A 6,280-nucleotide genomic window follows, 5' to 3' on the forward strand; every position below is an offset into this window, starting at 1 on the left:
TGGCTCACCCCTTTGTGCCAAAATTCGTGTGAGAATTGTTAGTCAGTTCAAAAGGAACATTTCTTAATGCAAGATTGCAGAGAATTTAGGTCTTTCAACATCTACAGTACATAATATTGTGAAAAGATTCAGAGAATTCAGAGACATCTCAGTGTGTAAAGGGCGAAGTCGGAAACCACTGTTGAATGCACATGATCTTCAAGCCCTCAGGCGGCACTGCCTAAGAAACCGTCATGCTACTGTGACAATTATAGCCACCTAGGCTCGGGAGAACTTCAGAAAACCATTGTCACTCAACACAGTCCGTCGCTGCATCGAGAAATGCAACTTGAAACTGTATTACGCAAGGAGGAAGCCATACATCAACTCTATGCAGAAACACCGGTGAGTTCTCTGGGCCCGAGCTCATCTCAGATGGACTGAAAGACTGTGGAACCGTGTGCTGTGGTCAGATGAGTCCACATTTCAGCTAGTTTTCGGAAAAAATGGGCGCCGAGCTCTCTGTGCCAAAGATGAAAACGACCATCCAAATTGTTATCAGCGAAAGGTGCAAAAGCCAGCATCTGTGATGGTATGGGGGTGCATCAGTGCCCATGGCATGGGTGAGTTGCATGCATGTGAAGGTACCATTGACTCTGAGGCGTATATTAGGACTTTAGAGAGACATATGTTGCCATCAAGGCAACGTCTCTTCCCGGGACGTCCATACTTATTTCAGCAGGACAATGCCAGACCACATTCTGCACGGGCTACAACAGCGTGGCTTTGTAGACACAGAGTGTGTGTGCTTGACTGGCCTGCTGCCAGTCCAGATCCATCTCCTATTGAAAATGTATGGCGCATCATGAAGAGGAGAATCAGACAATGGAGACCACGGACTGTTGAGCAGCTGAAGTCTTATATCAAGCAAGAATGGACAAAATTTCCAATTGCAAATCTATTACAATTAGTATCCTCAGTTCTAAAACGATTAAAAAGTGTTATTACATAGAAACATAGAAACATAGAAAATAGGTGCAGGTGTAGGCCATTCGGCCCTTCGAGCCTGCACCGCCATTTATTATGATCATGGCTGATCATCCAACTCAGAACCCTGCCCCAGCCTTCCCTCCATATCCCCTGATCCCTGTAGCAACAAGGACCATATCTAACTCCCTCTTAAATATAGCCAATGAACTGGCCTCAACTGTTTCCTGTGGCAGAGAATTCCACCGATTCACCACTCTCTGTGTGAAGAAGTTTTTCCTAATCTCGGTCCTAAAAGGCTTCCCCTTTATCCTCAAACTGTGACCCCTCGTTCTGGACTTCCCCAACATCGGGAACAATCTTCCTGCATCTAGTCTGTCCAATCCCTTTAGGATTTTATACGTTTCAATCAGATCCCCCCTCAATCTTCTAAATTCCAATGAGTACAAGCCCAGTTCATCCAGTCTTTCTTCATATGAAAGTCCTGCCATCCCAGGAATCAATCTGGTGAACCTTCTTTGTACTCCCTCTATGGCAAGGATGTCTTTCCTCAGATTAGGGGACCAAAACTGCACACAATACTCCAGGTGTGGTCTCACCAAGGCCTTGTACAACTGCAGTAGTACCTCCCTGCTCCTGTACTCGAATCCTCTCCCTATAAATGCCAGCATACCATTCGCCTTTTTCACTGCCTGCTGTACCTGCATGCCCACTTTCAATGACTGGTGTATAATGACACCCAGGTCTCGTTGCACCTCCCCTTTTCCTAATCAGCCACCATTCAGATAATAATCTGTTTTCCTGTTTTTGCCACCAAAGTGGATAACTTCACATTTATCCACATTAAATTGCATCTGCCATGAATTTGCCCACTCACCCAACCTATCCAAGTCACTCTGCATCCTCTTAGCATCCTCCTCACAGCTAACACTGCCACCCAGCTTCGTGTCATCTGCAAACTTGGAGATGCTACATTTAATTCCCTCATCCAAGTCATTAATATATATTGTAAACAACTGGGGTCCCAGCACTGAGCCTTGCGGTACCCCACTAGTCACCGCCTGCCATTCTGAAAAGGTCCCGTTTATTCCCACTCTTTGCTTCCTGTCTGCTAACCAATTCTCTATCCACATCAATACCTTACCCCCAATACCGTGTGCTTTAAGTTTGCACACTAATCTCCTGTGTGGGACCTTGTCAAAAGCCTTTTGAAAATCTAAATATACCACATCCACTGGCTCTCCTCTATCCACTCTACTAGTTACATCCTCAAAAAATTCTATGAGATTCGTCAGACATGATTTTCCTTTCACAAATCCATGCTGACTTTGTCCGATGATTTCACCGCTTTCCAAATGCGCTGTTATCACATCTTTGATAACTGACTCCAGAAGTTTCCCCACCACCGACGTTAGGCTAACCGGTCTATAATTCCCCGGTTTCTCTCTCCCTCCTTTTTTAAAAAGTGGAGTTACATTAGCCACCCTCCAATCCTCAGGAACTAGTCCAGAATTTAACGAGTTTTGAAAAATTATCTCTAATGCATCCACTATTTCTTGGGCTACTTCCTTAAGCACTCTGGGATGCAGACCATCTGGCCCTGGGGATTTATCTGCCTTCAATCCCTTCAATTTACCTAACACCACTTCCCTACTAACATGTATTTCGCTCAGTTCCTCCATCTCACTGGACCCTCTGTCCCCTACTATTTCTGGAAGATTATTTATGTCCTCCTTAGTGAAGGCAGAACCAAAGTAATTATTCAGTTGGTCTGCCAATTATTAAAAGGAAAGGTGATGTAACACAATGGTAAACATGCCTCTGTCTCAACTTTTGTTGAGTGTGTTGCAGCCATCAAATTCTAAATTTGTGTATGTTTACAAAATGCAATTAAGTTGGTCAGTAAAACTATTGAAAATCTTTTCTTTGTACTTCTGTCAGTTAAATAAAGGTTCACGTGAATTAACATATCACAGATTTTTGTTTTTATTGCATTTTGGAAAATATCCCAACTTTTCTGGAAATGGGGTTTGTATATATATGTGTGTGTGCGTGTGCGTGTGTGTGTGTAAATGAAGTCATGTAAGTACAGAGACTGCTGGGAATATATTTGGCAGGTCAAGCAGTGTTAATGGGGAGAGAAGCAGACTTATTGTTTCAAGTGATTACTTCTTTATCAGTCTGAAAAACCTTAGAAATCAAACATGTTTTAAGTTGCAGGGAAGGGCAGAGGAGGACTCACAACATGCTGAAGGAACTCAGCAGGTCGGGCAGTATCCATGGAAACGATCAGTCAACGTTCCGGCCCGAAACATTGACTGATGGTTTCCAAGGATGCTGCCCAACCTGCTGAGTTCCTCCAGCGTGTTGTGAGTGTTGCTTTGACCCCAACATCTGCAGAGTATTTTGTGTTTACGAAGGGCAAAGGGGGAGTGATCAAAGAAAGTAACAGAGATAGGGTGGAGAGTGAGGGGTTGCTGAGTGATGTAAGAGGTAGTGTTGTTGGTTGAGAGAGGGTGAGGAAGGGTTATTAAACTGGGGGAAATGTAAGTAGGAGAGAAAAGTGAGAAAAGGGGCTAGTTTAATAGGAAACATGCCGCAATGAAATTAGAAAAGGCGTGAACATTTAACAGGACAAAATTAATAATATAAATCAATAACTTTTATTCCGAATTGGCCAGGCTGAAGTGGGGAGGCTGGTTGTCTGAAATTGCCGAATTCAGAGTTAACTCCTGTGGGCCATAATGTAACAGATCAGAGGATGAGGAGCTTTTTCCGTAGCTGATACTGAGCATGTTGGGAGCAGTGTTCCAGGCTGAAGTCAGAGAGGTCAGACTGGGAGTGGGACTGAATTTAAAGTGAGAGGTGACTGGAAGCTCAAGTTTTCCTGGACTGAGTAGATTTGTTCTGTTATGGCAGTCACCCAGCCGATCAGTATTAGCTGTCTCCAAAGTCGGGCAGTCCTCCATGTGAGCACCAATTGCAATTGTCCCAGTACATGGAGAAGTGCAGATGTTCTCTACTTTACTTTGAGAAATGCTTGGGGCTGCAGATGACAGGAAGGGAAAAGGTGTTGCTCTCCTTGTAGTTACACAGGAAACAGCCGGGGGAATGGATCTGCAGAGGCCGGGAAAAGTGAATGAGATTATCGAAGAGGGAAATGCTGCAGGCGGTCCCCAGAGTTCTCATTCCAGAGAGCTGCTCATAAACTGACCTGTTCATGAGTTGGAAGTGAACAGCAGCAGAGTATTGGAGAGGTGACAAGGGAGTAAGCAGGCATGGGGGAAGTGACTGCCAGCCGGCCTCACTGGCCCAGTGAGTGAGTCTGCCCAGTTCTGCTCAGGCCGGCCCCATTTGGGGCTCGAGAGTGCAGGTGGGGAGGGAAGAAGGCACACAGAACGGGCCCGTCTCTACCTGGAAGAAGGTGCCTGCAGCCCTGCAACAGTCAGCAAATTCACCCTCTACAGTTTGTATGTATTATGTGATAAAATGTCTGGTGTTCATAACCCAGGAAAGGGCTGAAGGGGATAAGGAGCGGAAGATGTATCTGATACTGCCATCACTTTTCAAAGATGACGGAACTTATTGTGGACCACTCCCTCATGGATTAGTTTGACACTGAACCAGACAGTTTCAGATAAAATTTATCCTAACTGGCCAATTCAGGTGGAAAGTCACTAGCCCGAAACAGGAGGAACAGCAGCCTGAAGTCCCACACCACCAGGTTCAGAACAGCTACTTTTCTTAAATCATTTGATCCTTGAACCATCTGGCAGAACCCTAATCACAACCTTTGATCACTTTGTACTAAAATGGACTTTTTTAAAATTCTAATTGTCTTTTTCTTGTAAAATAGTGTTTAATTTAGGATTTGATTGTTAATGCTAAGATAAAATGCTACATGTTTCTGATGCTGCTGCAAGTAAGGTTTTCATTGCACCTGTGCTTAGGACAATAAACTAAACTTTAACTTTTTGAATGGTCATTTTTCTCTGTACAGTGGCTGACTGCTTCTGGTGTTGTCTGCTTTTATTTCAGTTTTCCAGTACTGATAGCATTTTGTTCTTCCTCGTTTCCAGGGACATTTCTCTTTTTAACTTCCCTCCTCCTCAGATTTCATTTACCTCCTTCCACTTACACCCCCCGTCAGGCAGATCAGCTGCAGCCAACAAACCTTCATCACCCTCTCTCAGTCGGGGCATGTAACCCAGTAACATATCAGGGTTTTGCCAGTGGATGATTCCATTCTTCTTTGGACACTTCAAATAAAAGAGCATTTGTCACATCCAGTTACTATCCTTTGGAATTTCAATTATGATCCAAGATGAAATATTCTGTGAGCTGTCAGGATCTTCTGCAAAATTGGATTCAAATCAATGCACTGAAATGTGCTTTTTAAATAAACATTTAATTAAGTGACTTGCTTTCTTTTTCAGCCAACCACAGGTACCCGATCCAGTATGAAAGGGCGAGCTGCTTTGTACCCGTCTCTAGTTAACAACTCTACGGTTGCCATGGTGCTTACAATAAGATATGTGCTACGAAGCTGGTGATACTTTGAATGTGGATTTGTGTATAAATTATTTGCAGACTGAACTCCATCTCTTTCCCTCCCTCACTCCTTCAGTTTTCCTTCACTTTGTGCCAGCTGTGTTTTAAAGACATCCAGATGGGCTGTTCGTAATCATCAGATACCTCAGCTAACAGAAGCACTGGCACTGCATGAGGCCAGTAATTGTTCAAGAGAGCATGTTCTTGGCAGCCGTGTTAGTGCACTACTGAGGGAACCTGAGCTGTTGGGTGAGAGGTCTTTCCACGTCGACATCAAAGATCCCTCCCCAAAAAGCAATGGGATCATGCTCCTCTGCAGTGAAGAGATCCGAAGGAAACCAACAGCCATCTCCTCACTGTCCAGCCAGTCCGGGCATTAAAATGCATAAGTAATGCTAAACTGGAGAATGTATCCTGTGGTGTCTGACTCACCACTGAGACTGATAGTGCAGCACTGGTGAGAGAGCCCAGTGTACTTTGCATCTGGGCCTCCCCCCTCCTCAACATTCATAGTGACCCCATTCAATTAAATGAGTAGGTTAGAGCTCAGCTTACTTACTATATATTATTTTGTTTCATGTTTCTTATTAATTTCAGACTTTTATCTGTTTAACATATTTTACTGCTTTTTAACATTTTTACCTTAAGTCATTTAAACACATATAACATAATTCTGATTAGATTAGATTAGATTAGATTATGAGAACACTCAGTCCTCTTTTATTGTCATTTAGAAATGCATGCATGCATTAAGAAATGATAC

Source organism: Mobula hypostoma, chromosome 11 (assembly GCF_963921235.1).
Source record: "Mobula hypostoma chromosome 11, sMobHyp1.1, whole genome shotgun sequence".
NCBI lineage: Eukaryota > Metazoa > Chordata > Chondrichthyes > Myliobatiformes > Myliobatidae > Mobula > Mobula hypostoma.